Below are 25,417 nucleotides of genomic sequence, written 5' to 3'. Positions count from 1 at the left end.
AAAAGATTATCTCACATACACCTCAAAATAGAAATGAAAGCAAGAATAAACAAATGGGACCTAATTAAACACAGCAAAGGAAACCATAAGCAAAACAACATGACAACCTCTGATATGGGGGGAAATATTTACAAATGATCCAACTGACAAAGGTTTAACCTCCAGAATATATAAATAGCTCATACAACTTAATAACAAAAAAGCAAACAACCCAATCCAAAAATGGACAGAAGACCTAAGCAAGCAATTCTCCAATGAAGACATACAAATGGCCAATAGGCACATGAAAAAATGCTCAACATCACTAATTATCAGAGAAATGCAAATCAAAACTATGATGAGGTATCACCTCACACCAGTCAGAATGGCCATCATTCAAAAGTCCACACATGATAAATGCTGGAGAGGGTGTGGAGAAAAGGGAACCCTCCTACACTGCTGGTGGGAATGCAGTTTGGCACAGCCATTGTGGAAAATCAGTATGGAGATTCCTCAAAAGACTAAAAATAGACTTACCCTATGATCCAGCAATCCCACTCCTGGACATATATCCAGAGGGAACTCTAATTCAAAAAGATACACGCACCCCCAATGTTCATAGCAGCACTATTTACAGTAGCCAAAACATGGAAGCAATCTAAATGTCCATCAACAGATGACTGGATAAAGAAGATGTGGTAATATTTATACAATGGAATACTACTTGGCCATAAAAATGAATAAAATAATGCCATTTGCAGCAACATGGATGGACCTAGAGACAGTCATTCTCAGTGAAGTAAGCCAGAAAAAGAGAAAGAAAAGTACCATATGATATCACTCATATATGGAACCTAAAAAAAGAAAAAAAGGAAAAAAGAGTACACCAATGAACTCATCTACAAACAGAAACAGACTTGCAGAAATAGTAAATAAGTTTAAGGTTATGGGGGAAAGAGGGTGGGAAGGGATAAATTTGGGAGTTTGAGATTTGCAAATGTTAGCCACTGTATATAAAAATAGATTCAAGGAACAGATTTCTTCAGTACAGCACAGGGAACTATATTCAATAACCTTTAATGAAAAAGAATATGAAAACGAATATATGTATGTATATGCATGATGGGACATTGTGCTGTACACCATAAATGGACACATTATTAATGACTATACTTCAATTTTTTTAAAAACCTGGAAAAAGAAAAAAATTAACTATTTTTTGTCTCTGATTTTTAAGAATGGAAATGTGATAATTTAATACATTTTTTCATAAATCAGAAGTCTAAGTTTGAAGACGGGAAATTGTGCAGAGTTTAAATGGCTGCCCTGAAATCCAGCAATGCAGTCTTGATCATCATATCTGTGGTTTTCATAAAGGTAGATATAATCTAAATTTTATATCCTGTTCCATATATATTACATATATATATAACTATGAAATTATCTTCATCCAACATCAATCTTTTTCAAATTTTCATTCAATGATTTATCTACCATCGTATACAAACACACATGAGGAAGACTTGGTAGGCATGAGATAAGAAGAGAGAAGGTACTCATGTCACTAAGTTACCTTATCTCTCAAAGGCTCATAATTCACTGACGACTCTTTCCTCATGGAGATGTTGAATTCACTCCTCATTAATCTTTCTTTTCTCAGATTCTACATAGTCTGCAGGTATGACAGACCCCATCAAAACTGCTCTCTCTCCAACTCAACGAAACGTTGAGGAAGAAGTTGTTTATCATTTTGGGTAGAATTTGAAGGGCAACATAAGTTCCTCTATTAGGAAAGCAGAGTGGCCTGTAACACTATTTGACCCCAAAATCAAGCCGCTCAAAGGCAGCTGCTCAGGATTAACAGCTGGTGACTCGGCAGCAAGGATAGGCTGTGGCTCACAGCACACGGAGGCCCGTGGGAGAGCCGGATGTGTCTCCTTGGCTGTCCTTGTTCAGAGAAGTGCAACATCCTGACCCATGAATCCCTCTCTGTGATGTGGGTCAGGGGTTCCTAAAAGTGCCCAGGACCCCAAATGTCTTATCATCAGCCACACTCAGTGTCGACATTTTCACAGGTAATTTACTGAATTTATTTAGTAAGGAGCCAAACCAAAGTGTAACTGAACCATTTGAGAGAAAATATATGAATTCATTACTAAGATGTGGAGTTTAGGATACATTGGTTTTCTAGGGTAGGTGCTTGCCAATTAAACTGATCGCTCATTAAAGCCACGATAATGACTAGCAGACTGCTGTATTGTGGAGAAGATGATCAGGGATACGCTGTACATTTTCCTGGGACAAACCTCAGTCACGAATCACAAGGAAACAGCATAAATATATTTTGGAGCTCCCCTTACGTACAAGGCATTTTCCTAAGTAGTGGGTAGGTTACAATGATGACTAGTACACAACACATACACTTCAGAGTGTGGCCATCTGTGATGCAAACACAACGAGACAGAGGACCGCGTAGATTCTGATGGGGCTGTAAGTCAGTCAGAAACAAAAGGTCAGAAGAGCTGAGATGTAGAGCTCAGAGGAGCGATGGGCTTTGAGCAGGTTTAAAAGTGCTGCACAGCTGGAAGGAAGTCACTGAAGTGGAATGTGCCTGGTGTCCTTGGAGGATGGGCAGATGTCTATGGGGCTGATAATTTCCAGTATGTGAAAGGCAGGGAGGGTGTGAGATGAGGCTAAAGGCTGGACTCAGGCTTGCCTGGGGAACCTGTGTGCCAAGCTGAACTCTGGAATGTTGCTTTCTAGGTAGTGAGGGGCAATGAAAAGGCTCAGCTCTACAAAGGTTACGCAGCGTGTTCGGGATGGATTAGCGTGGGGAAAGACTGGAGGCAGGGACAGTAGTCAGGAAGTTAGCGTGACTGTTCTGGAGAGAAGTCATACGTCTGATCAGGGACATGGGCAAGCAGGACCAGGTCCTTTAAGTACCTATGAGAGACAATCAGCAGGGTTTTGCTACTGAAAGACAAGGAACGTGGGAGAGGACAGCACAGATAACTCTGAGGTTTTGGGAAGGGGCCAATTCAAACTTGAAAAAGGGAGAGTAAGCTGTAGAGAGACACTGACCAGCCAGCTGGCCATTTTAAGATTCACAGAGCTAAGGGAGTGGAGTGGAGAAGAGGCAGGTGGGAAACAGACACCAGCTGCCCAAATGCAAGTTTTAGTGGGAGATACGCATCTTTTTAATTTATAGGAGACCCCGCTTCGATCTGGCTGAGCCCCAAGTGTTAGAGTATAGTTTGTCCAACTCGACAGTTAGATAAAGGGGAATGAACTGAAGATGACAAATCAGTGAGATCTTGTTTAAATGTAAGCTGTAAGGATTTTATTTGCTCATAACCAAGTGTGCTCTTAGAGGAAGCTAATGACGCATCAAAACCACAGGGCAGGAGTGAAAAGTGTTTATATTTTAATCTGAGGCAGGACATTGGCCAAGAGAGGATGGATAAGGGTGATGTATCCACATAAATCTCCCCGCAGCGGACTGGCAAGTATAAATATGTCATCCAGCGTGACAGTCAGTGAGGCTGACCCGGCTGAAATGGTAGCTTGGGGATGCTCCATGAACTGTTTTATGATGAAGTTCTAAACTAGTTTTGTTTGGGGCACCTACACTTAAAACTTTCCTCATGGAGTACCCTTAGCCCTGATGTAGTCATTTATCCTTATTTACTCTATAGCTTCTTCTTTCTCAATCATCAATAAGCCTTTCCTCTGAATGTTACGCTCTTGTTTTAAATGTTTTATCCATAATTTTTATTTATACTCATTCCTTCAATGCTAGGTTGCAAACATTTATACATTTTTTGCCTCTTCAAATTTAACTGTAATGTAAGTTCACTGTTAAAAACCAAAGGTATTTCACCAGGCATGAAAAACATAAGACAAGTTGGCAGTCTGTTCTGTTCTCTGATGTGAATTTCCCTTCTGTTAAATCGATACGTTTAGAGATACTGTGTAAATGTCCAGCACTGTGACTGGCATTCGATGAAGAATTCTGCTCTTCCCTCGCCTCCCAGGTCTCTTTTGCTTCTGCCTCGTGTGGAGGACCTTACGTTTTGGACAACTCAGACTGTTCTGGTCCTGGCCAGGCTTCCATGTAAGGTTGGAGCCTCAAAGGGCACTGACTTTCTCCGGTCTCACTGTCTTCATGTGCAGACTGAGGCACAACTGAGCTGCGTCTTCTGGGGCTTGTCCGTACAGTCATTTGGTTACTTCACACTCCCTCTGTTTCCTCTCCCTTTCTTTGCTCCTTTTCACGAAACACAATTTTCATTCTCTCCTGAAAGACTCTACCTGCAAGCCAAGTCTCCAATGACTTTCATGGAAAGGAGTGAAGTCATTCATTCATTCCTTGAATCTACCACCCATTAAATACCTACCAAATCACAGACCGAGTTTCAGATACTGGGAATACAACCGTGAACAAACCCGAGAAAGCCCTGCTCTCACGGAGCTTACGTTCTAACTCGGAGACGTAGAAAGCAATCAGACAGTTACAATACAAATATGTAGTATAAGATATATAATAGGGCACGTGATAATGAAAGCTAGTAAGAAACATATGCCAGGTTATGGGGATGGAGAGCGATGGGGTGGGTGTAATTTCCAACAGAGCAGTCAGAGAAAAAAATCTCGATAGTGGCAATTAAGAATGGAAGCACTGCAGGTATCCAGAGGGGTAGAATGTTCTAGGCAGAGGAAACAGTAAGCAGAAATGCCACCAGTGGACAGCAGTGTGGTGGGCTCCACCTCTTAACAACAGGCAAAGAGGGTGAAATGAGAGATAGCTGAGAGATAGCTGGGCACAAGACCATATGGTTGACGCTGGCATAGACTCTGAATTTCATCCTGCTTGAGAAGGAAAGTAATAGAGGGCTTTGCTATGACTTATACTTAAATATGTACGTACAATGACATACCCTTTAATATGAGAATGATCACATACGCATTCATAGAATCATCACTGGGCTGTGTAGGAAGGCAAGGGTAGAAGCAGGTAGACCAGTCAGACAGCCCTCATAGCCTTCAAGGTGAGTTATGATACCTGTTTGGTAACTTGGTTTAGGGTGGCAGAGGTAGAAGAGGCTGGAAGTCAGAGCCTGCCAAGGACGTCAAGTGTTTACATACAGACTGTAAGAGCAGCAGGGAGCCCAGAAATGACCCAGCTGCTGCGGGGGAACCACTGCAGACAAGGCTGCCCTCCGCTACACTGGGGAAGACCACTGGGGGCAGCCAGATTCTTCTGTGGGGTCGGACGCAGGGTAGGGGCGGGGTGATGGAGATCAACAGTTCTCACAGATGGACAGTTTCTCTGTGTAAAGAAACACAGATAAACATAAATTTGAATGTCTCTCCTATAGAAGTATCTGGGTTAACGGTTTTGAGACTTCCAGGTAAGGCTGACTGAGTTTATACCTGACATGCCTGGGAGAAGAGGCAGTTTCTGAACTCCCCTCACTCCAGGGGGCGTAAGACCAGGACACAGAAGAGAAAAAATGACTCATGGGTCCTTCAACAAATTTGGGTGGGGCACCCGCCACGTGCCAGGCACTATTCCAAGACCTTGTGCTACAGCAGAGAACAAACAGACTGGATCCCTGCCTTCGCGGCTGCCTGGAAGAATTTCCCCTGTGCTTGGCGGCCTGACCTGTCAAGAGCTGAGGGAGTCCACTGTCACCCTGTGTCCTCTTCCTGAACTGTGTCCAAAAGGGCCATCAAAACAGCTGCCATCAGGCACCACCAGGGGACCCCACCAGGTCACCCTTTTGTCTGCCCCTCACTCTTAGACCTACTATCCTGCCTCTCCTTTCACCAGCCTCTCTCCCACCACCCTTCTAAAATCCTCCAAGGTGCTTTGGCACCAGGCTTGTATCCTCTCCAGCCCCAGGTCTTCCCTGAACAAGTTCTCACCGTCTCTCCTTGGCAGAAAGCTAGCTTTTCCCTGACAGTACGCCTTCACGTGCAGCCCTCCTTTTCCTCCCGGGGCTTACAGACACCGCAAGGCCAGGAGACGCCCTTGTTTTGCTCCAGCCTGTTTCAACCAAGTGACCTCTCCTCCTCTGTGCTCCCTGGCATGGACACATTTCTCTTCACAAGCCCCAAGCTCAATTAGCGCCCTTCCTTACAGCACAACTTAACACCCTCGTGTTTTGACTTATCTCTCTCTCTCCTGCTTTTATGATGGCAAAGTCTTGTCTACCCCAGGAAACTATGAGTTTTCTTTTGCTGCATGACACATCACCACAGCCTTCCCAGCTTCCTCTGCTCAGGGTCCCACAAGGCCAACATTAAGGTGCTGGCAAGGCTGGGCTCTCACCTGGACGCTCCTGGGAAGAACTGCTCTCAAGCTCACTGAGGTCCTTGGCTCCTTGCAGCTGTAGGATGTGGGACTGAGCCCACATCTGATTTCCAGCTGTTGGCTGGGATCCCTCTCAGCTGCTCAGGGCTGCTCCCAGGCCCCTGGACATCTCTTAGTGACAGAGGGCCTCCTTTGCATCCAACCCCTCTGTACATCTGACTTTTGCTCCGCTGACCAGCTGGAGAAAACTGTGCTTTTATAGGGCTCCTGTGATTAGGTCAGTCCTGTCTCGATAATCCCCTATCTTAAGGTCAAGAGATTGGGAACCTGAATTCTATCTGCAAAGGTCCTTCTGCCACCTACATAAGGTGACATAATAATGAAAGTAACACTGGGGGCAAAAGTCACAGAAGCCATCCAGAAGTCAGCCTGCCTTGCCTCCCAGTAAAAAAACTTTTATGCGGATTTTTTTCCTTACAACTGAGAGTGTGATTTAAAGGTCCTAACGCTGAAGTGGAAAACTAGGGTCCCAGAACACACTGCTTACTGATGAAACTTCCTTCTGTTGCCGAACACTAGTCCGTGAGCCTGCTGTACAGTGAGGCCAAACAAACCGAAATGTCAGAGTTTGGGACGGAGAAAGACTGATTGCAGGGCCAAGCAAGGAGAATGGGTGGCTGGTGCTCAAAAAGACTGAACTCCCTGGTGGTTTAGGGGGAGAAGTTTTAATGGGCAGAATTTGGGGTGGGGCCTGCAGGGGTGGGTGACTGTCCTCTGCTTGGTTGGGGGGGGGGGTACCAGGGCGGTGCTCCAGGAATCTTGTGCTTGGCCTGAAGTTGCCAGCCCAGGCCTGGTGGCAGCCTCAGTCTCTGGGGAAGAACTCAAAGGTATTGTCTTGTATATTCCTTAAGGAGGAGCCAGGACCTGCCCCAAGGCTGCACTATTGTTTCCTGACTGCTCCTCCCTTGTCTCTGCACCCCCACCCTTCCCTGATTAGCAACTGTTTGACTTTGCCCTTTGGAACTCAGGGGAGGGTCAAGGAATGAAGCTTGTTTCCTACAAAAAGGAAATGGGGCTGGAGGTGGGGGTGGGGAGTAGGGAGGACAGAAATCTTCTGGAGCAGGGAGGACCCCAGAGGGTCCTGCTCCGTTCCACCTCCAGACCGTACCTTCCTCTGAACACGGGCGGGAGTGCCTGCCAGGGGCTGACGCTACCTGCAGACAGTGCAAGGAAGTCATGCCATGAAGACCAAGAGCAGCCAGATAAAATGCATAAGGGGGTGGGAATGAGAGTAGAAAAACACGGTGCATCTGGAAAGACTTTATTTCTCTAAACAACAGTGAGAAGAGAGCAAGTGCCAAACACTTGAGATCTACGCTTTCAACCGCGCTCAACCCGTCACTCCAAGGAGCAAGGCCAGGTGTTTAGCGGGGTCCTTATGTTGGGTGGCGATGGATGAGTCACACGTTTGTCATGGTGACACGGAGGAGGAGATCCACAGCGAGTGTTAGTCACGATGCTCAAAATAATACTTTTCTCCCCACACATACTTTACATACACTTGAATGTTTAAAAACAATGGGGGAAATTAAACAAACACTGGGTGGCTGTTTCCTTTGTCCTCTTAAGTAACAATGATTAAATTATTTTAAATAGGAAAAATAAGAGGCAGTGTGGTGGACAGACTACTTGCTGGAATCTGAAAAAAAATGATTTCTAGTCCTTGTTTTTTTTATGAACTGGCCGCACGACCTCGAACAAGCATTATACTCTCCCTAAAACCTTGTCTCCTGTATTTAGAGTTAAGGAAATGTGACTTACCAACATCTTAGGTCACTGTCACCTTAAAGTGCTAATCAGAGTGGGCACCCCTGGCGTAATGAAATGCGGCAGACACGCTCACTAGTTTTCACTATTTTGAAGCACTTTCCCAAGCTCCAGGGATTTTTTTGTATCGCCCAGTCTCATTGGATGGATGTGAACAATCTGCCTGATTTGATCAGCTCTTGGGGTCATCAACTCACTTTCCTGAATGAAGGCGACTCATCGCTCTTGTCTGATCGCAACCAGTTCCCCAGCTTTTCACCCGACTGGACCCACTCAGACAGCTAACTGCACTCTTTCATGGCCTTAATTCTGACCCAGCACTGCTGTTTTATGGGACCACAACTGAACTGGTCAGGCGCTCTGCGTGATCCAACAGCGTTTTCCTATCTTAGATTTGTACACACACAAACCACCGGGCTCTAAAATTGAAGCCAAATCTAGGAGGAAGAAGACCCTAATTTCATGACTTTCTGTTAAAGGGGTGAACACTAACAATTTTCCAGATTTCATTGATTCTTTCTGGGAAACTCAAACATATTTCAATCACCCGTTGTTTTAGGAAGTAGAATATTCATCAAAACCTTTCACTGTATTAGCCATTGTCTTACTAGCCCCCCCACTCAAGAAGGAAAAATACGTATGCACAGGACACTGTGAATACACAGCAAGTTCTCAGAGTGTGCACAGCACACAAGAATAAAAATACAGCCTTACTGGGTTACAGAGGGTTTTCACCATATTTTCCATATAAGTAGAACTTTGCTTTATTATTTTATTTTTGGGGTGAGTGTTGGCAGGAGGATACTGGCAGAAAATATTTGGCTTGTGGTGAAAGAATTCACATGATAAAATTCCATATTAAAATGTTTTCCCCTTTTTAGTACTGGTACTTAAGTGGCTGGTACTTTTTCTTTCCTGTGTTCCTGGAATGCACAAATATTTATAGCCATATATATAGTTTGAAATACACAAAGGGTATGAGTTTGTGTGAATCTCAAACTGTAATTATGGCTATAAATACTTGACGTGCACTAATGAACCACACACATCTGATTGTATATATAAATACATATATACACACACACAATATATAGGTCTGAATATATAAACATACAACCTTCTAAACTAAATCACAAATTGATGGGATACACTCTCACCTCACCATGGTGGGTATCAGAAAAAAACAAAAATCCTGAACAGTTGTGAGTCCCTGCGCAGTAAGGTTAAGTCAGCCTTTCACCTAGAAATATTCATGAAGCATCTATTAGACACCTGTATCTTAAAGTAAGGTAGCAATAGGTGAAGGAATAGAAAAATGAAAGTTCTTTCTGCTTTAGTTCTGTCTCTCCACAAAATTACCACACTCCTTAAGGAGTTGTTGAACACAATTACAGACAAGGTCTGGGTACGCTTCTACAAAACTGTGTTAAAGCTGGTCCATTTGTTACATGAGGGAAAAAAAAAAATCCCTGTTTGATTAAGCCCCTTTCGTCCTGCTCCTCTGAGGCCTTTATCCGTTCTAGTCTATTCAAAGCAATCTCCACTGAAAATCTTCAATATTCACCACATGTTGCTCTCTCTCGGTTTGCTTTTCCTTACCTTCCCCATCAACGTGCTCTGACACACCTGATTCACCTTGTCATTTTCAATTTTTCTTGTCCCTTGAAGCAAATCTATCATCAGTGCCTACCAATTCTGCCTCTATAACATCTTTACAATCCATGGTTTCGCTGTCAGATACACTCTCCTACTTTTTGCCTCTATTATTTACAGCAGCGACTAGGAAAAACGCCTGTCCCCTCTGTCTCTGCCCCGACAATACCGTACACACAGTAGGACGGCCACCTTCTACATCATGAGACGCTACTCCCTTCCGGCTCCTTTCACTGTTAACTTTCTGCTTTGTTGTTATTGCTATTGCTTAACAGCTTTATCGAAGTATATAATTTATACACAAAACACTGCATATATTTAATGCATACAATTCAATGAGTTTACACATGAAGAAACCTATGTATCCATACCCGCGTGAAACCACCACCAGTCACTAAAACTCTCTGCTCGCCAGGAGATTACGGTTTCCTCTGCAAAATAAGTCCTGCTCACTTGAGCACCAAGAACACGTTAAACCTGGAAGGAGGGCAGAAGGACCCAGCCACGTCTTGGTGGAGATCAGCAGTCTTGGCCCCTGTGAAAGACTCGCTCAGGCCCCCAGGGTGTAGTGACAGCTTATTTCTACCTCCCCGAGCAGGGGGCAGAAATGAGACGAAGAGATCACTTATTTTCAGCACTGGAATCAGAGGACCCAGAACTCAGTACTATCTGTGCACTCGTCTGCCCAGCTGACTGAGCTCGTGAATCAGTTAACTTGACCACTGGCTTCTCTGCACATCCCGTCCCTCATGACAGCTGGCTACACACTTCATCTGGGTCAGTGGTCCTCCATAACCATCAGCCTCTAACCTAGTTGAAGGCAGTTCTGCCTACAGTTGCCATGCACTGCACGATTCAAGTCTGGACGTTTTTTGAGCAGAGACAGTCTGCACTCACGCCCTGCTCTGGAACAAAAAGCAAAAGTCTTGAGACTGCCCTAGACAAATAATGTAAACTGGCCACCTCATCTCTTGCCCTGCTCTGATTTACTCAGAGCCTCTGTTTGTCGCAAACGGAAAATGATCAAATGAGGTTTTGTCTCCTGTCCTTGTGGATGTGGAAACTACTGTCTTCATAAAGAGGCTTTGGCAGTCAGCTACGGCCAGAGTCATTAAGAAAGGTGTCTCTGGGAGACAATGAGCGTTCAAAGGAAATGCAGAGTGAGCAATGTACTCTGTTCCTCTAATCCATACAACCGCTTCTGTCTGATGAGTCTTCTCACTCAAGGACGCTTGTCCGCACCGTATCTGTCGTCTGCAGATCATGCCATGTCACCTGCAGATCACACATCAGGCTCAAAGGCTCCCACTTGCTCTCCACAGTCACACATTTCGCCTGACTCGTAATCAAAGATTCCTGCACTCTGGAGATAAACGATGAAATGTTTATCAAAGAAGTGATGTGAGTGTGGAGCTGGCTTTAAAATAACCCACAATGGAGGGAGGGGAGGCACCGATGAAACGACTGGTCACAAGAACATGTTCTGAAGCTGAGCGATGGGGAGTCTAACATATTATTTTCTTAACTTTTGCATTTGCCTAAAATGTTTAATGATAAAACCTAAACATTTTTAAAACATGCTTTTTACTAGCCATTTATATCTCCTATACGCAAACTCAGTCATGTCTTCTTGTCAGACTGTTTGAATTTGGCTTATTGGCGATTTCCATGTCTATTTTCAAGCTCTTTATAAAACATTAATATGTTGTCCAATCATTTCACATTTGCACGCTGACTGCCCATCATGGACTAGTTACTGTCCTCAGTGTTGCGTCCAGAACAACTAACACAACATGACTCCTGCCCTCAGACAGCTAACAGGTGCACAGGCTCTCACAGGCACGCAGGTGTGCACACAGGTAAGGAGGTGTGATCAGTGTGCTTGGTGCATAGTCCATGGTAGGACTACATGGACCCTTGTAACTGAGAGCGCAGTGGGGTGTGAGAACTCAGCAGAGGGGAGGTAACAATTGAGCAGGTAGATATCTGGTTAAACCATTCTAGGCCGATGGGGATTCAGGACCAGGAATTCAAGAAATGTCATCTACAAGTGGGAAAAAAACAGGTTACCAGAGAAATGGGGTTTATTTTGTGCTCTATGTATGGACAGACATCATTCTACCCAATTAAAAGAGTATCAAGAAACATCAAGGATTGCTCTGGACACAAGACCATCATCAGACAACAATTTGCAACAGAGAGTTTTAAAGACTTTTTCTCTGTTTAAAATTTTCATTTTACTAATTTTTGTTAGAGTCCTACTCCTCCTTTCTCAATATTCAAGGCTTCCTGCCCTAAATAACTTGGAGGAAGAGACACTTGTATTGGAATAATACCACTGACTTCTCTGTGAAAATCCCGAGTGAATATTAATTATGAGCAGTGATGGAAAGTTCTATTTCTAGATGCTCCATTATTTCCTGACTGCACCAAAATCATGGAGTGCCATAAATTACAAAGCACATTTAACAGGTGTGGACACCCTGGTGCAGCTGTTGGGAGCTGCCAGGGTCGAGAACGAATCTCAGTATCTCCCTCTGGTTATCGATATGCTATGAGAATTCTGATGGCTTGGTTCCTTTAAAGAAAAAAATTACAGATAGGATTTAATTGGCTGTGATTTGATTACATTTACATGGCCCAGGAATGAAAAGATATTTCTTTCCTCTGTTCCTCTGTCTTATTAAAATGTGAAGTCCAACTTTCCAAACACATTGGAAGCATTTCCTCTCACAGCATTTCTCTAAACAACATCATCTTCAGGGAGTGTATTTTAATTTACTGAAGTCTTGCTTTACTATTTCTAATCATGGAAAACATACTAAAACAAATGTGTGTGTACTCGTCACTCGGAATTAACAATAGGTCTTTCACTTTCGTTTCAGGCTTTTAAAAAGAGCAGAAGGCGTTTCACACGAAGATGAAGTCGTCTGTGAAACACTCAGGTCACATTCATTACCTTTTTTCTTTCTCTTTGTTGTAAGTTATTTAATGCATAACCATATATCCAGAGAAAACTCTGATTCAAAAAGATACAGGCACCCCAACGTTCACTGCAGCACTATTTACCATAGCCAAGACATCGAAGCAACCTAAATGTCCATCAACTGATTACTGGATAAAGAAGAGGTGGTGTATATATACAATTGAACACTACTCAGCCATACTAAAGGATGAAATAATGCCATTTGCAGCAACATGGACAGACCTGGAGATTGCCATACTAAGTGAACTAAGTCAAAAAGAGAAAGACAAATATTATATGCTATCACTTATAGGTGGAATCTTAAAAAATGAGACAAATGAATTTATTTACAAAACAGAAACAGACTCACACACATAGAAAACAAACTTATGGTTACTAGTGGGGGAAGAGGGTGAGAACAGGTAAGTTGGGAGTTTGGGATTTGCAGATATACTATACTACTATATATAAAATAGATAGACAACAAAGTTCTGCTGTATAGCACAGGGAACTATACTGAGTATCTTGTAATAGCCTATAGTGAAAAAATATTAAAAGAAATATGTATACATAAAAATGTGTAACTGAACTACCATACTGCACACCAGAAACTAACACAACATTGCAAATCGACTGTACTTCAATGAAAATGCTCAATATCACTAATTATCATGAGGTATCACCTCACACCAGTCAGAATGGCCATCATTCTAAAGTCCACAAATGACAAATGTTGGAGAGGCTGTGGAGAAAAGGGAACCCTCCTACACTGCTGGTGGGAATATAGTTTGGTAAAGCCACTGTGGAAAACAGTATGGAGATTCCTCAAAAGACTAGGAATAGATTTACCATATGACCCAGGAATCCCACTCCTGGGCATATATCCAGAAGGACCCTACTTCAGGATGACACCTGCACCCCAATGTTCATAGCAGCACTATTTACAATAGCCAAGACATGGGAACAGCCTAAATGTCCATCAACAGATGACTGGATAAAGAAGATATGGTATATTTTTACCATGGAATACTATTCAGCCATAAAAACTGACAATGTAACTTCATTTGCAGCAACATGGATGTTCCTGGAGAATGTTATTCTAAGTGAAGTAAGCCAGAAAGAGAAAGAAAAATACCATATGAGATTGCTCATTTGTGGACTCTGAAAAAAAAAAAAAAAAAAAAAAAGAACATAAATACAAAACAGAAACAGACTCAAGACTCATAGACATAGAATACAAACTTGTGGTTGCCAAGGGGCAGTGGGGTGGGAAGGGACAGACTGGGAGTTCAAAATTTGTAGATGCTGACAGGCATATATAGAATAGATAAACAAGATTATACTGTATAGCACAGGGAAATATATACAAGATCTTGTGATAGCTCACAGTGAAAAAGAATGAGACAATGAATACATGTATGTTCATGTATAACTGAAAAATTGTGCTCTACACTGGAATTTGACACAACATTGTAAAATGACTATAACTCAATAAATAAATAAATAAGAATTTAATGCATAATCAGCCTCTTCTTTTAGGTAAAGTTCTGTTAAATAACTACCCTTCATAAACACCACAATGTTCTGTGCATCTTCAATGCACATGAACAATAGAGAGTATACAGTCTATAACTTGCTTGTTATCTTTTTCATTACGACTTTGATATCTTTTCACATACATAGCAAATTCCTTTTAAATGTTATAATTATTATATCACATACAGATATATCCCAAATTTACTATTTATCCATTAATAAATACTTGAGTTTTTCCTATTTTTTTCTTTACCAAGAAAGTGAAAAATTAAACAATGAACTTCCTTGTACAAATCTCACTGTTTTCACTTAGATATTCCAATACATTTCAGAGAAAATGTAATGATGTGTATTTTTATTTGATTTTTACATACGTGTGTATATAAACTGTTTTGCCATTCATTTACCTTTGACATTTTTTTTTATCAGTTTAGCTATTCCAATGTTATTTTATCTAGCACACACAAAATCAGGATTGTGGTCTTTTTTTCAAGATTTTTTTCTTTCATTTTTTCTTTTTTGTTTTTTTTTTTTAATGGATGTACTGGGGATTGAACTCAGGACCTTATGCATGCTAAGCATGTGCTCTGCCACTGAGTTATACCCCACCCCCCCTATTTAAAAATAAGAATGTTACCACACATAACCACTCTAACAACACATCTTTTCATTTTTCATGTTAGTATGTCATTAGCGTTTCATATCTTTTTAAATAAAAAGTTAAATAGATTGAGCAACAAAGTTTACTACATTATTTGATCACTGTTAAGAACTGACATATCAAAACAGGACTAGGACATAAGGTTTCTACTGGGAAGGAAAAAGATGTTCAAAGGGTCCAGTGTTATAAATCTTTCCTGTTGTCTACTGCAATACATTGTGCAAAACCTTCACCTAATAGGTTGTTGAATTTTATTTCTTTTTTCATGTACAGTTCCCTGTCATCTTCACAGACAACTGCCATGTCTTCTAATGATAATAGTAATAACCAACAGCAACAAAATTACACCAATATTCACAGTAACACTAAGGTTTAGTGTCATTTCTTGAATACTTAACCTCATGAAAGCATCTTATATAAGTTACCTTCCTTTAGCATCAACCCATATGGTAAGAGGAATCGTTAACTCCACTCTACAGAAAAGGAACGTGAGACTCATAGAGTTTATACAGGGTGCCCAAGTCACCCATCCAGGAAGTGACACAGGTGACAGTGAGCCAACGAGTCTACAGCCCCGGAGCTGAGCTACTGCTTCCTCCCCACCGTGTGCCCACAAGGCCTCTGTCTGGGACACAAAGACCTTTAACCCAGTAAACAGCATGCGTTACAAGGGTAACAAAATTCTAATTCACAAGGTGCTTTCCTTGACCCATGTGGGAAAGAGCTTAAGAGCAAGTGATTGAGGACCAACAGAAAACAAATGAAACTTTCAACATGATACGCACAAATGAGAGGATAATGTATGAATTCATATGCTATGAGAATTTTGCAAATTTCCAAGAGTGAACTATATTTGTCTTGTATCTTGACTTTGGTGCTTAATAGGGAAAAATAAAAATATTTCCACAAGCACTGAGGTCATTTTGTAAAGTGAGTGTGCGGTTAATGGAGAGTGAATTCGCTAAATTAGTGTTTCCGGATTTGCCTGATGGTAAGGAGCACTTTGAGGAACTTGTAAGAAGTCCTGGTTCTTGTATATCAAAGCTGGAGACACCAAACTAAAAGTATCAAAGGGAGTAAGTTCCCCACCTTGCCCTGCGTATCAGCCAGTTAATGGTGTTGGTTCAGAACAAGTAGAGAAAGGAACACACCAAAGGAACAAAAAAAATGTTAGGTTAGTCTAAAGGCCCTCAAGTTGCTGTCACCAAAAGTACTAAAAGAAGATGGAAACAGACATTTGTCCATCCATGTGTTTCATCTGCAATTTAGCAAATTTCCAAGGACCAAATATATTAATTTTGTAACTTGACTTTAGTCCTTAGTAGGAGGGAAAAAAAAATCTCCCCAGGCATATAGGTCATTTTGTAAAGTTTCCCATGTCCATCTTGATCCTGGTTTAAAGGATGCAAGCAAAAAGACAACTATGATACCTTTCTAAGCTTGAGGATAGTAAAATGTTTCCACTGCCCAAGATTTGTCTTTAAGAAAACCTGTCTTTGCTTTTGTACAGACAAGCAAAGTCATCTTCTTTATTTTACAAACCCGATGCCATTTGGTTAGAGAAAAGCTGTCGGGGTAGAAGGTACTGAATGTGTCCCAGACTGCCATGATCAATGTGTTACCATGGTCTGAGCGTCAGGTTACACTCTACATCAGCCTCAGAAAGGAGTAGGCTCTTCCGGCAGGCTCCGCACCTGACCCTTCGCACCAACCACGTGTGGTTTACGGATTTCACAGTTTGAAGGTTCAGAGACGCCTTCACGAAACAGACCCCACCCACTACACTGCCTGTGAACTATTCAGTCTTTTCCAGATACAGGAAAACTCAGAGGGGCACCCTAAAACAATTTCTCGATGAGCCATTTACTCAGGACACAGGAGTGTACCTGTGTGCACTTGGGCGCACTGATAAAACTGCTGGTGCAGGGGTTCAGAGACATTAGCTGGGCTCACACACGCCGGGTGGTTAAGGAAAGAGTGTGTGTGTGAGGGGGCAGACCACCAGTTCTCCTTAGACCAGCACAACTTTCTTCCACATCTGCCCCGGACCGAGCAGAAGCAGCGGGCAGCGTCTCCTACAGGAGGGCTCCGGTCGCGCACACCCATCTCTCCCTGCTGCTCGTCCCCAGGCTGACGAGCGCCTGCCCTCTCGGCTCTGCATGAAGGTCAGTAACAGCGGAGCAAACAAATACAAAACCACCAAGAACTGTCTCCCCTGAAATTTTGGCGACAAGCTAACCCCAAGCAGAAATATCCAGGAGACTGTCTGAGTGACCAGTGAAGCACCAAGAAGAAATTGTGTTGAAAGTGGCCTCGGTTCTGAAATGTTCCAAGGCATCAGTAGCAAACACAAATTTTCCTCCAGGAAAAGACCCTCAGCCCGAGCCTCAGAGAAATTCCATAGAGACAGACCCAAAAAATTATAATAAAAAAAATAAAAGGTAAGATTTCCGCCCACCAAGAGTGATAGTCATTAGAATCAAACAGTAGGGTATAACCCCCAAAGCTATCAGACGTTAACACTCAGCGCAGAAGATAAAATAGGTGTATATTAAATGTCTAAACAAACATGGAAGGAACGGACAACATCAGTAAGAAACAAGATACCATAAAAATGGCCAGGCAGATTTTTGAGAGATTACCATGTAAAATTTTTTAAATGAAAAAAAAAAAAAAAAAGGTGAAATTTTAAGAATCAGTGGAAGGATTATAGGCAGACTAAGGAAGCCGAAGAGAGTACTAATGAATTATAACACAGATGTGTAGCAATAATGCAGAATGGACTACAGGAAAGTGAAGTAGAAAAATGAAACCGAAGTTTTAGATTTAGCTGACTGAATGACAAGATCCAAAATATATTTCAAAAAAAAATTTTTTTTAATGCAGAAGAGGCAACATTAAAAGAAAACGGTCAAGAACTTTGCAGCTTTGGTGAAAGACACAAATCTTCAGAATCAAAGATCAATCAATCTCAAGCTGGATAATTAAAAAGAAAGCTGAATTACGTGCTAGTCAAACTGATAATATCAAAGACACAGAGACAGAAGCTTCGCGCCTAAAAGGCATATATGAAGGGAAAAAAAAATAGATTCCTGTGCTAAGAACTCAAACCGAGCAGCTAAAGAAACAGAATGAACTCAAAGAAATGACTCAAAGAAAGGAAAAGGATGGTCATAGTAAAGACAGCACCAACTGATTAGAGAAAAAAGATAAAATAGAAGAAAACGTAGAACAGAGCTAATGGTCAGTCTTTTAAAACAAAGGTAAAACTGGTAACCAACTGGAAAGTTGACTCGGAAAAAAGGAAAAAAAGAGAACACACGTAATTGATGCCAAAAATGAACTGGGAAGACAATGACATTATACCCCAAATTTCACATTTTAAATCATACACATTCCTTTAAAAACATTAAGGTGAACTCAGAAAGATTGAAATCCTACATAATCTGATACACATTACATAAAAATGGTATAATTAACGTTTCTGCACAACGTGTGTTTGTGTTATGTTGTATGTGTTATATTTCAGAAGAAAAATCTTAGAAAAGGAGTGTCACAGGGTGACCAGAGGTTGCCAGATTTCTTCTTCCCTTAGATTGTGATGCAACCAAAGAAGTCTTTCATGTACCCAACAGAGCAGCCAACAGCTATGAGAAGCTACTCAAATGAATGAAAACTCAACAAAATTTAAACCTCAGCTCCTCCGTCATGACAGCCACATTTCAAGTACTCTGTAGCCACATGTGCGAGAAGCTATTCTGGTAGCTGAATAGGGTTCTGCCAAGGAGAAGTTCACAGGTGAGAGGGCAATGGAGACCCTGAGCACAAGAAGGGTCCTTCAGATGGTCAGCGAGCTTTCCTGTCAAGAATTAGATGAAAAATATTTTAGGCTCTGTGGGCCAAAGAATCTGTTTCACTACTCAGCTCTGCTGTTGTATCACAAAAGCAGCCATTGACTGCTCTCCCATGAGTGCCCATGGCTGTCTTCCAATAAAACTTTATTTACAAAGAGGCAGTGGGCCAGTCTTCCAATAAAACTTTATTTACAAAACAGGCAGTGGGCCAGATGTGGCCCAGCGGCTACAGTTTGCCAGCCCCGAGAATAGCAGGAGGGGCATAGAATGAGAACAGTGGTTTCCCATTTCCTCGGAATGCTTTTCTGCTAATAAAAGAGAAGGACTGCATTACAATGGATTAGTATTTTATCTCCCTGTGGTACTTGCTGAAACATAACACATTCAACCAAAAAAAAAAAAAAAAAAAAAAAATCAGACCAGGACTTGATTTTTGATTTTTTAATTTTTATTTTTTTCTCTCTCCCATGAAAGTAGTCGTGCAATCTAAATTTGAGTAAGGCCAGTTCTGATTTCTGTCATCTCTTTCCCCCATGTTATACTTCACAGACTCCTTTAAAGAATGCACGATGATCTCATGGATCAAACTGGCCTGAATTATAAGCTACCTGGGGAATGTCATGTCCATTTTCAAACCTAAGAGGCATTCCTACGAGGCGCAGCAGCTCTGATTAGACGCTGGCCCTGCTGGAAATGTGACAGCAGCTCGTTAAGCAGCAGCAGCCGACCTCTGCCTTCCACGCCTCGTAACAAGCCTCCTCGGATCTCTGACCCTCTGTTCTGCATTTGCTCCTGGCTCCAATGAGGAATAAAAGCTATACTCCCCCTTGACTGTCACAAAGGCGCTGTCTGGAAGGCCTTAACTCAGAGTTCAGGGCATAGAGATTAAAAAAGCATCTTGCAACCTCCCCAAGCCAACCTTGAAGAGATTAATTTAGCAGAAACCTTGGGCCCCCTAGGGACACAGACACTTAAGGTTACGTTTCTCTCTGGGACACCTTTCGGAACAGCAGGGGTTTCAGGCACACGAGGGGAAGCACTGCTCACCGCTCAACAAACGGGAAATGCCACACCAACACAGACAAACAAAGCCTGTATCTACTGAGAAAACATTTTTTCTGAACCGCAATGATTACCTTCTTGTGTGGGGCTTGGTTTCAGGCATGTTTTTTCCTACAAAAACAGTGTGATACCATCTTTTCCATAATTCCTATGCTTGGCTCCACTCAGGGACATCTTCCCAAGCGCTTGTTAACAAATAAAATGTATCTGTGTAAAGAGAACCCAGGGACAGCAATGACAAAATCTGGACTGCTCTCTGCATGCATACGTTTAGGCAACATGCACTATAATTTTTGATAATTGGGAATAATATTTAGTAACTTCTGCTATCAGCTTTGCACAAAGCTGATACTCATTAAATAGTTGCCGAATCCATCAATAACTTCTCAAGCTGACATTAATATATGACTGTTCCTCAGTTACTAAGGGTGTGTCTTAACCACACACCACAGCTTCAGAAATGCCGCAGATAGGCACATACATCCATATGTACACAGATGGCAGAGGAACACGTAAATAAATACTGGAAAGATGACAGATACATTTCTACATGATAGACAGATGGTAGGCAGATAGGAATAAAGTAAATGAGAGTTCATTAAACACTGCTAAGTCTCGAAGCCTCTGTATATATTTTTCAGTTGTCCAGAAAAAGACTGAAGCTTGCAGAAGTGAAAATGGAATCCAGTCACACAGCCAGAAAGGAAACGAGTCTTCTCCTTAACCCGTGACGTGCTTGGCTCAAATACCTGCTTTCTTCTTCTGTTTCCTTTAAGAGTGGGGTTGCAATTATCAATTCTTACAGGATGCCCTTAGATGAGAGAGTTTAGGACTATGGATTGCGTCTACATAAAAACCGCTACCATGGTACATATATGTGTATTATACATATCATATCCGTGTGTGTATCTACAGATATACACACATACACCTATTTTTTTTTTTACAAAGATTTCCTTTCACATAAAGTTGATGTCACATGCTCTCAAAATTCAAGAGTAATCAGGAACAGAAAGGATCTTCACATAATCTAGCACAGAAAGAATCTTCTTCCAAAACCTTAATAGACTTATTTACAGCACATATAGGTTTATCTTGAATTTATACTTTCAGGACAGGCTGAAATGAAGACCTAACGTGCAAGCATGGTGAAGAAAAGGAATACGAGGTGTACAGTGGGAGTTCTGGGTCACCGGGACTTTCCCCACCTTACTCCTGATGGACTGAAATGAGCTGATTCCCCAGACTGGGAGGAGCCTCGCGCCATGGCCAACGCGGACATCTGTGGACACATCTGTGTCCTCGTCTGGCCCGCCCTTTTCACCTTACACCTCTCAGCCCAGCCCCACCAGCATGTGGTGGAAGCGACATTTTCTGATGTTTTCTCAAACACCTTTTTAATGCCAAAATAGGAATGTTCTCTGGCCACTTTCCCGGGCCTTTCAAGGAGGTAGCAGTACTTCTGGACATGCATATGGTCAGCAGGCACAGTCAGAATAAACACAATATATCCTCTTCTGAGTCTGTACATACGCTGCTCTGATCGACCAGCTTCAGCTGCTGCTTGAAAAGAAAACCTGTTTTGTCCTTTCAACCAGCCTTGCTTCGGGGAGACGTGCGTGCTGTGAGCACCTGCACCCAGCTCTAAATTTCACATCAGCTCCCACTACAAGAGCAACTGCTGCCTGGCCAAAGGGCAGCTTTCCTAAGACATCTAAGCTTTATTAGAGTTATTGTTGCTATTTTTTTCCCCAGTCCCACAGAAATTTATATTCTTCCTGAAGGTGTAGAGGTCAACATTTAGAGTTAAATGCCTGGGTCACACTACACTGATGTTTCCAACAAGAGACTTGTGCAACACTACTAGAGAGCTGAGAAGCTGTGAAGAAAACAAACCACTTGGCACTTGCACTGTTTAAGAAATGAATCTATTTGTTTCTCTCTCTGGTAAAAAACTTACGTGCAAAACCATACAGACATAGATATTTTCTGACAAGATCTTTGCCTTCATTTTTTAGTACGTTTTGATGTTAAAAGCCCTAATATCCATTAAGAATGCAAAACGTGCATTGCCAGCACACTGCAAATCCATTCCCTAAGTTTTTCCCTCAAAAACAACAAAAGTTTTCTCTTGCTGCTGATTATAAACCCCACTCAGGAAGAGAGACACGTGGTAGGAAGACTTGCTGTTAGGAAGATGACAGACTTGCAATGTGACAACAGCCCTGCAACGTATTTTTTCAAATGATGGGAAAACACTTCTTAGGGGACGTTCAACGTATATATTGTTTCCTCTAATCTGAAAGAAAAAGTGCTCTGTAAATCCTCCGTCTTCCTGCACCTCGCAACAGGGCACAGAGAGACGAAACCACTCCCTCGTAGCAGCAGGCAGTGAAGTTCATGTGTTGAAGATCTAGGAAATATCACCTCCTAAAGCCCCCACCCCCTACTACCCCATCCCCCACATCTTTCTCCCCGACACTGGGTATTAGGATTTAATAGACCAATTTTGGGGAGATACAAACATTCAGACCATAGCAATTTCTGAGGATGAAAAAAAAAAAAAAAAGCACCCTTCACAAGATTAAAAGAATGTTTTGCTGAATTGGACTTCAAGATAATTACAGTGGGGAGGATGTAGCTCAGTGGTAGGGCGCATGCTAAGCATGCATGAGGTCCTGGGTTCAATCCCCAGTACCCCCATTAAAAAAAAAAAAATTATAAATTTCTGCTCTTCAAAAGAAATCACTTTAAAAATGAGTAAGCAAGATACAAAGTAGTACAAAATATCTGTAACACAGTGCCTAAAAAGGGGCACATATCTAGAGTATCTGAAGAACTCTTACAATAACAAGATAAACAAATTTTTTTTTAATGGACAAAGATCAGAAAAGACACTTCAGTAATTTAAAACCCACAGTGAGAATGTAGTTTGCTGCGGCCATTACGTAAAACAGTATGGAGATTCCTCAAAAAATGAAAAATACACTTACCCTATGATCTAGCAATCCCACTCCTGGGCATATAATCAGAGATAACGCTAATTCTAAAAGATACATGCACCCCAATGTTACTAGCAGCACTATTTACAATAGCCAAGACATGGAAACAACCTAAATGTCCATTGACAGATGATCGGATAAAGAAGCTGTGGTATATTTATACAGTGGAACACTACTCAGCCATAAAAAATAAAATAATGCCATTTGCAGTAACATGGATGGACCTGGAGATTGTCATTCTACGTGAAGTAAGACAGAAAGAGAAAGAAAAATACCATATGATAACACTTCTATGTGGAATCTAAAAAAAAAAGCCAAACAAACTTATTTACAAAATAGAAACAGACTCACAGACATAGAAAACAAACCATGTTACCATGGGGGAAAGAGGTGGGAAGGGATAAATTGGGAGTTTGAGATTTGCAGATACTAACTAATATATATAAAATAAACAGCAAGTTTATACTATATAGCACAGGGAACTAGATTCAATATCTTATAGTAACTTATGGTGAAAAAGAATATGAAAACAAATATATGTATATTCATGTATGACTGAAGCATTAAGCTGTACACTAGAAATTGACACACATTGTAAAATGACTTACTTCAATAAAAAATATACATATACATACACACACACACACACACACACACACACACACACACACACATATATATATAAAAACCACCACAACTTTATCCTCAAGTGTCACTGGTATCCAACGGACACTTTAAAGGTAGAGGTCCTCTTGACTGTGATGGTTATCAACTAATTAACATACTTCATTACTCACCAAAAACCACAGAGAGATTTGAAAACAAAACAAAGAAGGCAAGAACACCTACAAGAGACTTTTGATGACCTACCGAACCTTGGGCCAAAACTAACACCCATCATATGCTGAACTCTCTACCTGAAACACTGCCTGGCAGAATCTCCCCTGCTCGTGTTCATAAAAATGAAGAGTCACACTGTGCAAGATCCTTAAATCTCAGAAACGCCTTTTACTGTGTGGGACTCTGCTGCCTGGTTTACATAACAGACACGGGGCCTTTGGTGCTGAAGTTACACAGACTGAGCCAAACCCTTCCCGGGGGCAGCACAGACCTGAAGATGCTGAGCTCTACCACATTGCACCCAGGCCGTCAGTTCACCTCAGTATTACCCGGTAAACTGCCTGCATGCTGATGACTTTGAAGAACTCTGACAGTTTCAAAAAGTTATATTCTGAAACGACTGCTTTTGTCCAAAGTACGTCTCTAAAGGATGGTGAAAGGGAGGCTTTCTTCCTTCCAAATCAGCTCTGGTCCTGGGTTCAGATGGTCAGTGTGTTATTTACCCAAGGGAATCCAAGGGAAGATAGCTTTGCAAGTTTTCTCCAAATAACCTTATCTCAAAAATTATCTGAATCCATTCTCTTCAAGAATTTGGAGAGCAAGAATTCAGGTAACAAGAATTTGGGTAGGCAAGGACAGTTTATAGACTGTCTAGCTCATATATATTTGCTATATTTACTGTAATGTCCCCCCCAGTTTTTCCGTCAAGCTTTGCATGTGTGGTGATAATGGATCCATCAGGGCAGACGTCAGACTGTGGGTCTCAGGTACAGTGTGAAAGAGAGACCATCGTAGCTCCTTCCTTTTTCAACAATCTGTTCAACTCTGTTGATTCATACTGAGTGTACTCAGCATTCTTTTATTCAGTTACATATATGCATATAATTTATAATTACATAAAATACATAAACATAAATATTTATATATTTACAGACATATAAATATATAAACATAAATACAAAATGTTTATGAATACTATATATATATATGCATCTTATAAAGAAAAGATTTAAAGTGTGTTATGCAGAAGCTCCCGCAAACAACTCTAACAGAGTCACAAGGACTGACATCTGAGTTCAGCGGATGGGTGAGACTGTGAACGGTAAGGCAAAAGCAATGGGGAGGGAGGGCAGCAGGACCAGATTCAGGGGAGGGTGCACAGGGACCTGCTAACCCCTGAAGGCGCACGGTGTCCGAGCTTGTGCTGGGCGTGGTAGGGGAGCGGAGGTTCAGGACTAGCTCAGTCCAGGGGAGCGGCGGACTCTCTCCCAGCAGAGTCCCGGTCTTACGACCAGGCTGCTCACCTGCTGATTCTGACCAGCTGTCAGGGAGGCCACTGTCCCACACATCACATCCCGTCGTCAGGGTCCTCGCCCTCACTATCTTGCAATGACTCAGCCCCCTGGACCCACGATCCACAGACTCTCACGTCCACTAATCACAGGAGGTGTCCAAGCACATAGGTCATGAAGAGGGGACACTGAGATAGAAAGGAGGGCAAGGGGCAGAGAGGCACAGACTCAGGAAGACACAGAGAAGGAGAGGCGAGTTTCGGGTCTGCGAGAGGGACTGCATGTGCCAGGTGGTGGGTGGAAAAGAGAATGCACGCAAGGTTGGGAAGCAAGGAGAGAAGAAGGAACATGCTCACCATCCAGGGCCTGGAATTCCAACACCTACTTCCTTACTCGCACATTAAAATTCCCAGATTTTTAGAAAAATACA

The 25,417-nt window shown here is 42.0% G+C and overlaps 1 long non-coding RNA gene across 10 annotated transcripts in view; it reads right to left on the bottom strand.

The window, feature by feature from the left end:
* Positions 1-25,417, bottom strand: part of LOC105075977 (uncharacterized) — a 482,457-nt gene that overhangs the window by 378,919 nt on the left and 78,121 nt on the right. The window contains exon 1 of one of the 10 annotated variants that reach the window (XR_012504623.1): positions 6,314-6,890. The exons of the other annotated variants lie outside the window; for them this stretch is intronic. This is a non-coding gene — a long non-coding RNA (uncharacterized LOC105075977). Of the gene's footprint in view, positions 1-6,313; positions 6,891-25,417 lie in introns of those variants that run through there. 10 annotated transcript variants of the gene reach the window in all.

This window comes from Camelus bactrianus, chromosome X (genome assembly GCF_048773025.1).
Source record: "Camelus bactrianus isolate YW-2024 breed Bactrian camel chromosome X, ASM4877302v1, whole genome shotgun sequence".
Classification (NCBI taxonomy): Eukaryota; Metazoa; Chordata; class Mammalia; order Artiodactyla; family Camelidae; genus Camelus; species Camelus bactrianus.
The sequence above is the reverse complement of the archived record's forward strand: the minus strand, read 5'-3'. Positions and strand labels throughout refer to the sequence as shown.